This window comes from Glossina fuscipes, unplaced genomic scaffold (genome assembly GCF_014805625.2).
Source record: "Glossina fuscipes isolate IAEA_lab_2018 unplaced genomic scaffold, Yale_Gfus_2 114, whole genome shotgun sequence".
Taxonomy (NCBI): domain Eukaryota; kingdom Metazoa; phylum Arthropoda; class Insecta; order Diptera; family Glossinidae; genus Glossina; species Glossina fuscipes.
Genome location: NW_023998457.1, coordinates 3,175,248 through 3,188,263, shown reverse-complemented (window position 1 = coordinate 3,188,263; position 13,016 = coordinate 3,175,248). Strand labels below are relative to the sequence as shown.

Genomic DNA, 13,016 nt, shown 5'->3' with positions numbered 1-13,016 from the left:
GGTAAAGAGGCAAATTTTTTCTTACTAAAACTAGTTTATCGGTGTCGTTGCTATTCTCAACGTCTTCTGTTTGTTAATATAAGAAAATAAGTTTTAAACACGGCACCGCTTACTTGCACCTCTAACGGTGCAATTTGTGCGTACTATAAATAAAAAAAAAAAAAAAAAATGAATAAATAAAAAAGAGCAAAAATAAATTTACAAATTAGAAAATAATCCATGATTATTGATTATAGAAAGCAAAGCGAAATAAATAGAGAGAAAAAAAAAGAGGAAAGAAATGTCTTGAGTAAAATACGTTTTTATATATGTCGTGTTGAAAAAGGGAGTTAGTTCCATTGATTAACCGAAAGTTGTTATAAAAAGTGTGTGTGTGCAAAAATTCGTAATGTTTATGTTGTTTTCGTTTTTTTGTGTTTTTTTTTGGTTTTGTTTTTTTTTGGTTTTCTGTTTTCTGGAGCAGCATATGTGATCTCATGTTTTATAACACTTTGTTACAACTTTAACGAAAATTACATTGTTTTCTTTTTGTTTTTGTAAGAAAGCAAAGAAATTTTTTTGCAAATATAATATTATAAAACAAAGTGATCTTCAGCTTGTACATGCGCTTATTTAATAAAAGATTTGCTTACGATTATCTTCAATATGTGCGTGTATAGTGGCATATATATACATATATGTACGTAGATAGATGTGTGTGTGTATATATGTGTATGTAAATAATTGATAAGCTTACTGAAGTGAATATTTTATGCGAATATTGCATTCAGGGCCCACAGTGAGTATTATATTATAAAATATTTGTATTAAGTGAGCACAATTTTCGATTTATTTAGATGAAATTTTTTTTTTTTTTTAAAATAAAATATGAAACATTGATAGCGATTATAGTAGCAATAGCTGCAATTATCAATAATAATAAAAAAAAAAAAATTCCTTACAACTGGTTCAACATGTATTGCTACTAAGCATAACCGACGCATTTTAACGCTTGTCATATTCTAGTCTAAATAGAAAAAAATTAAAAAAAAAAACAAAAATATAAGAGAAATTTTTCTTTGGTTATACGGCTACTTGTCTGATTTGTTTATGTTATGTTTTTTTTTTTTTTTTCAATATAGAAAACACTAGCGTCTTACTTACAACTTACTCTCTATTGCACTATTCTTATGGAAGTTAATATTTACATTCTCTGAATATGATAAACATATATAGCAAATACGATGTAGTTGTGAGCATTGAAAATGCTGTAAACTAATGAACTTAAGATTATTGTGTTAATTTAATAATTTTTAATTATTTATACCATTTCACACAATAAGGTTGTATTTACTTACATTAGTTAGTTTACCGGTTGCTACGCCCACAATATATATAATTAGGCTGTGCTACTATCTAGAATGTGAATTCATTTTACATTTCACATTCAAGATAACGTATACCATAAAACAAAGCTTAGCTTCAAAGTTACATTGGCAAAGGAGACCCGTTTTTCAATAATGTGTTTAATTTAATTTCCGAATTCTTTCTATATGTGCCGTTTTAGCATTTGTTCACAAAATTCAGTTTTCGAATAACTTCCAAATAATGGAAAGCGAATGGGCTTATAAATGGCTTATAGCCTTATAGACTTACAGTATACTACAGTCAGTTATCAGTTTCCACAGCAAGGCGATGCTTTGCAAGTGTTTTCAGTTTTATTTAGACAAATAATTTTTCTCATGTATACTTTTTATATTTTTTTATTTGCTGGGATATCCGTTATACATGAAGTAGCGTTAGGGCTTGTCTATAAAGAAGAGGAGAAAGAGAAAGGAAGCAGTGTTTGTTGATAATTCTTGTATTGGAATACTTTGCTGCAATCAATTGCTCTTTACTATGCACGTGCTCTTCTTTTACAGGAAGAACGCGGTTTAGTACACGTAGAGTTGTAGACGATATTTAACTTCTCAGCTTCGGAGGATGGTTTAAAGAAGAACATTGCGACATCGGCAACATATCCTTCTCCTGATTTAAGACTGTGTGGTCACCTGATGTAGGTCGAGTATCAAATCCACACGTCGCAATATTTAGCGTATATATATATATATATATATAATGGGTGAAATTAAAAAGTTTTCACGGCGTTTTCCATGGTTTCGAGCTTCTTTCGGCAGCCTGCTCTTCTCAAATGATTCCAAATTGTCATTTGGTTGCTGTTTAGTGCCTGTGCTATTTCCTGACAGCTTGCGTGCCGGTTTTGCTCTACCCGTTGCAAAATTTGATCTACTTTTTCAATGATGGTGAGGTGCATCTTTGACATCGAAACTTCTGGAACGGAATTGAATAAACCACTTCGGGGTCCTTCGTTCATTTACAATATTCTCACCGTACACTTCATAAATTTTTTTTTTCGCAGCATTTTCACCTTTTTTATGGTAAAAAGGGATCACATGGCGTATTTCTTCAGATATTTCACTCATTTTCATATCAATATAACCTTTTAGACGAGCAAAGAATTGGAAAATTATCTGTACGAAAAATGTAAACTGAAATGTTATCTTTTAAGCACATGTTCGTTTGAGATTGAAAAGGCAGAAATAACTCGAGAAAGTGAATACCTTGAAAATTACGATTTCGCGGATGAAGGGCAAAATACTGGACCTACACCAGACAGACGAATGGCTTTAAATAGAGTCAGTTATAGGAAGCTTCTTTCTTACGCCAATCCTTATATGGGAGAGAGTTCAAAAAAGAGAGTTTTGGGGTCCAAAATGAACGGAGGAAGCTTAAGTCTTACGGTTCCATTCAGGATCAGTTTTCATGGTAAAATATTAGAAGTTAGAGCTTATTGCCGTATGAAAGTCCTTTCTTGAAGGAGGCTTCTCTCTCATAGCGATACTTATATGAGAGAGAGTTCAAAAAAGTCACCTTTAAAGCTTCCCAAAATGAACGCGAGAAGGTTAAGTCTTAAAGCTCTATTCAGGTTCATGACGATCCTCTTCGATTCTTTCCCATGAGGGTCCTTTCACGGGACAGGGTTCAAAAAAGGAAACTTTAGACGTTTCCAAACTGAACGCGGGAAATCTTCAGTCAGAATCAATTTTAATAAAAATTAGACGTTGTTGCTATGTGAAACCCCATTTTTAATGGAGCAAAGTTTCGAAGATTCTCTTCTCATATTCATTCAAAACAAAATTAATTATTAATTATTTACCGTTGTTAGTCGGGAAATATTAAAAAGGTAAATTTATTTTTCATACAAGGACATTGATAAAATTCATAAAATAATATTGAGCCGGTTAGGATAATAAAACACACCATCTTGCTCCGCCAGCGGGGCAAGGCATGTATAATAATTAAGTTACTCATTAAAAAGTTATTATATCGCGCTCAAGGCAGGCTTTTTCGTTTAAAGAGCAGTTATTGACCCAGTCCTTCATATATACTTTCATAGCAGCCTTGAAGCAAGGCCTTCACGTCCTTCCACGAAGTTGTTTTTCTCATTTCTTACAATTGATTGAGTTAAAATCACTTAAAGGTGAAGACATAACATTTGACAGTTGGGCACATACTCAATGGCCTGTGGTCATCACCTCCCTATCTCTTTCACTTTCCTCATTCCTTTCTAACCGTTAGCGCGTTACACGAATAGACGAGAAATTTGGAGGAAGAAAAATTTATTTCATGTAATTTTTATTTCAGAAGGCCCTGTTTGTTGAATGTTCTGCTTGCCGGTCATATGGTTTTTTTTTTTTTCACTTAAAGAGTTTTAGTGCAATAGTGCAGATGCACCGATAAGAATTCCTTGAAATGAGTTTTGTGATGAATGCTTTTCATGCTTAATATATCCATCAGTATGTCAAGTAAGAATTCTACAGATTTGTTTACCTACTAAAGTCGAACCTCGAATTCAATTTTCGAGTAACAGCTTTTTAACTCTATCAATGTGTTATCTTTTTTCAGCTATTAAAGAGCGACTGGAAGGAGACAAGTCAACCACCACGCGCCAGGTTTCTTTGCATACTTTAAGTTAAGCATTTGTTTATGTTTTTAATATTCACACTGTTATGTTGCGATACGTTGTAGGTCTTCTATAGTGATTTTAAATTTAACATGTTGATCTATTTTTTGTCTTCTTTCGAACAAATGCTTTTATATAACATAACATGCAACGATAATTGCTCGCCTTACAGTTTGTTTACTGTATTCAGCGTATTAAACAAAGATCGCATTTGAGAAGTAAATTGAAATTGATTGTCCAAGACTTTCCTTCCATGACCATGAGTAAAAAATTTGAGTTTTCTTATCTTATAAAGTTAAGACCTGATTTCCAAAAGTCTCTTGTTAATATATAAAGAAATGTACTTTTGAACTCTTACTTACCTTGTGGTTAATATTTCTTCAATAGGCGAAATGACGAAATCTGTTTAATAACTAAGCCGGCATATATTACCGTTCTAAACAATAGCTCTGGTGTTTAGATCTAAATGGGGTGTAAGAGATTATAGCACATTTGTGAACCCTATATAATTGCTGTTGCTATTCTCGTGTATAAAATTCTTATAGACTCTAAAAATACACATAGGTTAGCGCACACAAAAAATACACATTGATATGTGCAGTCGCCTGTTAAGTTATTAATTGCATTCTTTTTACTCTTGTAGTGGTCTGCATCTCACAGTTGCATGCATGCACTTGTCTTCGTTTGCATTATCGGCATATCTATTTAGTTGCATTTCTCTCTCTCCCCCCCTCTCTCACCCTCTCTTTATCTCTCTCTCTCTCTTTCTGTCTCTCCCATCCACTCCCTGTCTCTGTGTCTGCTTTCGTGTTTCCTTCAGACACTCATTAATTCTCTTTCGACAAAGTCTTAACTGTGTTTGTGTTATCACCGTCACCGTGCAAAACAATACATAATAAAAAAAAAAACAACAAAAATTATGCTTAGCTTTGTTTACTGTCTTATCATCATTTTTATTGATTATTGAGTTCATTGTGTCTTAAATGAAAATAAAAGTATCTCAAGTGCATTAAAAAAGAAAAAAAAAAAAAATGAAATTTCGGTTACTTTGTGGTTTTGAGAAAAAACATTTTTTTTTAAATTAAAAAATCAAATTATAGTATGAATATGCTTGCGGTACCTTTGATCCAAAGTAATAATCAATCATCTTTGAATGTTTCGTAGTCAAGAAATTTCCATATCAAATTTACTGTTTTTTTACAATACATTGAGAAAAAAAGTAGGAAAAAAAATACATAAAAAGGATAGCTGCTTGAGCCTGCTTATTCGATATTAAAAAGTTATTATTATTAGTAACCATCACCGCATTAGAGATAGCCCATCACTTATACGCAAATCTTTTTTTAAGAAATTAAAGAATGAATTATAATCCGTCTTCTGGAGAAATCGGAGCTAATCTAAAACCTAAGATATTTAGCGTTTCCACAATTCGGCTAGTATCAACCACCATATAATTCCGAAGCACAAGATGTTAGTGCGAATTCTGTTTTGCGTATGCTTTAAAAAATAACACGACCAGTACTTGTTTTAGGCAGCTTATAAAAAGAATGTAGGCGGCAGAGAGGAGGATTCATCATAAAAACTTCCTCTTAGTAGCTTTTATATCAATTTCCACAGATTTGCAAATGTCCAAACAAAGAGCACTATTCTCTCGAGCTTAGCTGCTTCTTTTCTCTAATCCGCCAGGCAAGAAGACGACTCTTCTACCCATGAATTGTGCTCTATTAGATCCATGAAATAGTTAAGTAAAAGTTAGCCCGAAGTGTGACAGCGAACATTGCTATGCGTAAGCCCCTGAGGACCCTACGATCAGTAATTGTTTTATGAAGCTTGTGGGTACAGTGTAGACAGCATAGTGACTCAAATATTCCACACTAACAGCCTTCCTATCCATTTGTAGTAGTTATGCCAATGTCCACAAGGAACGCGCTACTCCCTCGAGCTTAGATACTGCTCTTCTCCAATACTCGCACGAAGTCGACTTTTCTACCCATAAGTTGCACTATACTACGTTCGTGGATTACTTACGTAAACTTTTTCACAGCTCAGCTAATCTCAGCCGCTTTAAAATTCCGAAGCGCGAATTATTAGTGCGCACCCTGCTTTGCGTACCAGTGATTGATTTATAAAGCTTACGGATGGAATGCAAACAGCAGAAGATAGCAAGTTTCATCAAAACATTCCATATCAGCAGACTCGCCATAAATTTATACAGATTTGCAAATGTCCACAAGGAAAGCTAAGGTAGTTCTCTTCTCTAACCCTCCAGGCAGGAAGACGACATTTTAGACATTTACTGTAGTATACCAGCTTCGTGCAACACATATAAAAATAAATACAATGCGCACCCTTCATTAGTTTTGCCCGCCGTTAACAAAGAAGAATCAAAAATTTGTTGTATTTTTTAGATTGTGACCAGAAAAGAAAAACTATCGACATTGAACTATTATTTTTATTATTAAAGTTTTTATTGTTCAGCTCAAGAGCTACTTAAATCAGTCAAGCTGCTTGTAAAAAGTCTAATATTTTTTTTTTTTAGAATTCAATCTCACAATTTCGTTTCATGCATTGATGTTCATCTTACTGTGAGAAGAGTGAAAGTGAACTAAATCGGTCTAACGCTTCGTTCTCAACTCCCATTGAACTTTTATAAACTCAGTGGAGTATAGCGAGTAGTTGGTCGTTGAGGACATAACGTCTACCGATCGGCTACACATCACGTTGTTTGTAGCCTTTCTCTATGTTTCGCTCCCCAGTTCGTTGTGGCTATGATGAGAAGCATCCCCTGAGTAATTGGTCATAAATAACAAAAAGAAAGAAAAGGACTGTGAGAGATTTAGTTTAGACAACCGCGCACGAGACCTTGCCAAATTTCACTTACCGGTTACTCCGTGTTATAGAATAATAAATATACGCCCCACATCCAAACGTCATACCATGCGTCGAATGTCGACTATTCTGTAATACGAAATAGAGTTACGCAAGATATAACTACTACAAATATATATATATATATAGTAAGGTGTGTATGTTCTATAAACATGTATGCGTGTGGGTGCATGTTAAAATATATACATGTATTTTGCTTATTCATAGACCAAATATACGTCATAAACAATGTAAGACGATGTTCATGTTGAAAAGGTAATCGCATAAAGCGTGACTACAATCAGTTGATAACGTGTCTGAAAATCAGCAGCAAAATAAATGTTTCGTTAATAAAATTAATGAATATGTTAACACATAAGAAGCGCTTCAGACATAAAGCATTGTGTGTGTAGTCAATTTTACAACAAGATTCCGACAGATATTTGCGGTTAATATTTCTTTTCACACGTGTACCAAATATTTGGATTATTGTTAGTATCAAGTGACAGTTGGAATTTAGGTTAAAATTGTAATGAAGCATTCATCAAAATCAGTGACGTATACGCAAAGTGTTTATATTCTGAATATGCAAGAAAAATTGAATAATGCATTCCAAATTCCCTGAAATTAACAGATGCCCTGGGTCGTGTTGAAATTACTTTGTAAAATATCGTTGCGGAAGTTTTCAGGTGCAAAAGATCAGATGAACGCTTTAATCGAATATAATTTAATCACAATTGAGGCACAACTTTAAAAATTTCAGGAACTGCTCTATACTGCAACTTCATATATAGATTCAATAATGTTAGTAATCATATATATATATATATAAATCAAGTTTTCAGTACTGCAAAGTACTTATAAGCAAACTGATAATATCAAAATATTGTTCACAAGAGTTGGTACGACCAAAATAAGGCAATAGGCGAAAGACAATAATCGCTAAGAATGCTTACTGAGAAGAATCTAAGAAGTTATGATCGTTTAGGATTCGTTCCTGCAGCGTAAAAGTATTAAGCTGTTATTGAAGAGCGTGAAAGCAATCGATAAAATACAGGTCGCACTCGACAACAACGTGACGAAAAAATCACGAACCAAGATGTTGGCTAATCATGAACTGATCACGTAAGGTTATGCCTTGCCTATTGCGAATGTGGAAAGAAATCATACATCCTGATCTTCTCTAATTTGGTCAGAGGTGTGATTACGTTCCCTACTGTCTATCATTAACGCGATTAAACCACACAATTAAACGTATTGAATTGATCAAATAGGAACGACGTCTCAACTTTCATCACGGCCATACGAGATGGCAAACATCTTTAATGACTCGATAAAACTTATAATATATGCATACATATATACATTTATATATGTAGATATACGCGTATGTAGGTATATATGCATAGGCATATAAATATATACATACACATAAATATATATATATATTGGAGAATTTGCGGAACTTCTGGTCAAAATATTGAACTGAATGATTTTCACAGAACTGTTTTGAAGTTCACTCTACACTATGACGAGAATTCGGCAGAGATTGAAAATAATTATAGTCGCAATTGACAAGATCCCAGCTTTATGGGGAATATCCGAGCTTTATATATACAAATATTTACATGCCTATATGTACATACGTACATATAGATACATACACGTATATATCTCCACAAAGCTAAGATCTTTCAAAATCGTAATATAATGTCTTTCACGCTCTACCGAATTTTCTTAATGGTGTAGAGTTGACTTTAAACCAGTGCTGTGAAAATCGCGCTGCTTAATATTTCGTTTTGAAGTTCGAGAAGTTTTACGGTGATAGCTTAATAATTTTACCAGAAAAACTTAAAATATATTCAATCCCGCATTTGGTTTAGGGAAGGATGAGGAAAATGTATGACTGAGTTTTGCTAAAAAAAACGTCACGGAATACGGGCCTACGAGATTTTTAATTTTTTACGAAGTACAGAATAAAAAGCTGACCATATATGTTCCTTTTTAGGCTACAATTCTTTCACTCCCTGCTACCCTTTTGTTCTCATTTTCTGCATGTAGAATAAGTAAAAGTAAGGAAGAAGGACTGCACAACAGTGAACAGAGCGGATGTGAAAAAGAAAAATCAAGATATAGTGAAAAAGGTAAAGCAACTTCTCACTCTAGAGCGTATCTTTTTTATTCACCTTTCAATGTAAGAGAGCTTGATCTGCAGATTTAAGCTGAGAGACCAAGTATTATTTTTAATTTTTGATTATGATGATGATTGATTGATTAAGGATGGGATAAACTCGATTAAATTGAATTACTATCTTGAATAATAATCAAAAATATTTGTGTAATACTATGATTTTTACTTTATTAACCATTATATGAGCTTTCCGTCCCGGAAGCAAACGGTTTTTTTGAACAACTATTCAGACGTCAGATTGTGTTGTGCATTTGTCTCTTAAAGCAGTGAAATTTTACTATATAGATTTAATTTAATTTGCATAGTTTAGTGTGCTTGACTTACTAAGTTAGGGGAGAGGAGTCCACCTAATTTATTTCCTCACTTACTTCAGCTTTGCATCTCCTTTGCAGCATTGCTGCTACGATCGTCTGTAAAGTTCGTTCAAACATAGCATAAATAACATCTTAACTGCATTGTGCAAAAGTTTTCACGCACAGTTTTCATCATAAATAAAAGTGTATAGATATATCAAATTCTGATCACAAGTGTTACAAGCGGTCACGCAAAAAAATTACTATAAATCTATCCCTGTGAAGTATTTTCGTAAAGTTGCCAACCGTGACCGTGCGTTGCACTTTCAAATGATTCCACTAATTATGTGTAGTAAGCAAGTTTGAGATTGATATCTGCTACAAATTGTAAGCTACAGGTATTTACCTATGCAATAGGTACGATGGTACACACGGTGGACAACATTTTTCATGATTGACGTGTGACTGTAGTTATATAGGGTGTTGGATTGATAAAGACATAACAGTGCTTACGTCCGCAGATTACTCTTTTTGCGTTACAACTTTTTCCATGACCATCACGATCATGTGTCCTTATATACGTAGAAGGGAGGTTCACAAACGACTACTCAGCAACTCGGATCATTCACCAGTGTATACAAGTATTTACTCATAAGCTTAAGAGGAAGAACACGAATAGGATGAAGGTAAAGATCCATCGGGATAATCCATCTTTACTTTGAATTTTTTCCATTAGAAACGCTCTTGCCTATTGAATCTGTCTATGTTCGAGGCTTATCTCACTTACTGAGATCGTAAACGTACCAACATCATATGACGTGCAAGGAGAGGACAGACAGATGTATAATGGCATAATCAATGCTGGTGCTTCTGCTGAGCCTAAATGACAACGATTCGTAGTTTCTCCTTTGTCCCCTTTCCTACAAATACTCACAAGCGTAAGCAGAAAAATACGAATACAATAAAAGAAACTACTTGGAAAGACCGCTCTTTACTTTGAATTTTTTCCATTAGAAGCTTTCCACATGCTCTTGCCATTGAACTTCTGTATATGAGCCGTTTATCTCTCAATTTTTGAGATCGCAAACATTTCTACAAGCGGGGGGAGAGAGAGTTGTGTATGGCAATATTGATGCAGAGTCTTATGTTGATCAAATAGATAGATGAACTTAATGCCATGTCTGTGGAATTTTTCTGGGTAAGGTGGAAGCATCATCAGGTATTTTTCATGTTGGCTTGACCATCTTTTTGTAGCATACTTGATAACCTTTCAAATCCAAATACCGTGCAAAAGTAAAATCAAAATTCATCTGCTTTACTAACACACAGGTCTACTTTATTCAATTAACAAACCAAAATGGACGAATATACTAAATAAAAAGCTGATCATCTCGGGCATTTCTGCAACAATGCAAGGCTCTAAGCGACTAGAACATATAACTTGTTTGATATCACTGCAAAAAAATCATATGATTTTTTGATATAATAAGTTTTTGCATGTATGTTGATCGGTGAAAATGATAAAGTAATGCGAAGTACCAATCTACGGTTATAACGATTGATTTTGATGATATGGACTTTTCTCTACATAATATAACAGTTTTTCCATTTAACACTATTGAGTTGTTCAGTGTATGCAGATGCTTGTCATGGAAAGGTCAAAATTGCATTTTCGACTTTGGTTACATTTGTTGTTTGATTTGTTGAAATCTGCTGCTAAAGAGCAACAGACACTTTTAGAAGTTTATGGTGATACTGCTCCTCCTTCATATCTCAATTGTCGTGTGATGATTTTGATATCTATGACAAATAATGGCCTAGAGAACCAAAAGAGTTGGAAGGCAATGATTTGCAAGACTTGTTGAATGAAAAACCAGGAAAAACTTTACAAAAATGTTCTTAGAGATTAGCAGTTAATGAATCAATTTTTTCTAGATGTTTACATGTGATGGGAAAGGTTCGAAAGGAGGGAACATGAATTCAAGACGAATTGACTGAAAATGACCGTTTCGAACCGTTTCACCATCACGGTTTCATTGCTTGCCAGACAGAAACAGAAGAGTTTTCTGCGGCGTATATGGACTGAAGGTGAAAAGTGGATCTACGACGACAACTCTAAGCGCAAAGGTCATGCGTTAGTCCAAGAAAGCTATCAATATCGACACCGAAGCGAAATACTCATGGCCATAAGGCAGCGGCAGTGCATAACGCGGGATTAGCTACTAAATCCGCCTGAAACTGTTACTGTAGATGTCCACCGACGTCATTGAACACATTCAACGATATATTGTTGCAAAAAGGACTCCCAATACCCAAGTAACAAACGCAAAGTCATTCTTTTGGAGGGCAAGGATCAACTACACGAGTGGAAAGTATTGCCGCACGCCTGCGCCTTCTGATTATCACTTGTTCAGATCGATTTAGCATAGCTTGGCTGAGGAAGTACAAAAATGAATCGTTGCCAAACCAATATCGTCGATCGTTGCGGATATCGCTATCCTATCCAGAGGGATGGGAAAAAGTTTTAGAGAATGATTGAAAATATGTTCATTATTAAATATTGCATCAATTTTGTTCAGTAAATGCTTTTTTCAAAAAAGACATGCAGACCAGTGTTAATCATAAGATTTTATTATTGCTCATTTCTTTTTTTTGGATTTGCATAAACATCATTGTTTGGTTTGTCAATGCAACTGCAAGGAGCAAAGAGAAGCATTGCGGTAGCGATGCATGCAAGCTACATGTTTAACTGGACCTAAGGGAAAAAAAAAATCATTTCATATTTTGACATTTAAATGCATACATGATGAGTAACACACGATGCATATGCATGCAGTGTATGTGTAAATCTTCACTTTAAAATTTAATTCTGCTAAATGTAAGGCATATTTTAATTCTGTATTCGTTGAACATATACAAGTATTCTTATTGAACGCATTTAACCGGTTAATAACTGCATAAACAAATAATGAATATGCATATGCGTGAGTTTATGTGATGTCGAGATTGGAAGTGGGACACACGACTAACGTCTTAATCTACATATTAAGAAAATGTTTGTAAAATAAACAAAATGAACTGATACACACAGCAGCCGCCAAGCTGCTACCACACTCCTTGTAAGCATTTTCAAATTGATTGAGATAAAACTTATACATGGACATATATGTGCATATGTACATTCCTGCACGCGTATGTGCATCTAACTTAACTAAATTACGAAAGTAAAAAATTGCAAGTGACAATCAGCACCTCCTCTTTATCATGTCGTTTTGTTTGTTTTGATTAAACAATCGTTTACTTTTTTTTTTTTTTTTCATTGCATTGGCTGGCACTACTAGACAGTGACGCTGGCGCTGTCCCTTTTAATTGAATGTCAACCAAAACATGCATGAATACATAGAGGGAAAGACGCAAACATATACGCGCACACACACACACACACACACACACACACACACATACATACGCGCGCGCATACATTCACACACACTTACACACCCACTTATACAAGCTTTAAACAAACAATACTATCAAAAACTTAACCGCGAAACAATTAGAGAAATTGTAGCAAAAAAAAAAAAAAAAAAAATTGGAAAATAATGCGATCAAAATTTTAGTAAAGCAAAGCAATGTAAATAAAATGTAGACAAGAAAACAA

General features: G+C 34.2%; 1 protein-coding gene across 2 annotated transcripts in view; it reads left to right on the top strand.

Annotated features, from left to right (window-relative positions):
* The first annotated feature begins 390 nt into the window (after positions 1 to 390).
* The window catches only part of LOC119639855 (protein doublesex), a 159,612-nt gene continuing 146,986 nt past the window's right edge, over positions 391 to 13,016 (top strand). The window contains exon 1 of one of the 2 annotated variants that reach the window (XM_038037528.1): positions 391 to 778. The gene's annotated coding sequence lies outside the window, so the exon portion shown is untranslated. The remainder of the gene's footprint in view (positions 779 to 13,016) is intronic. The other variant, XM_038037529.1, reaches the window with a different exon arrangement.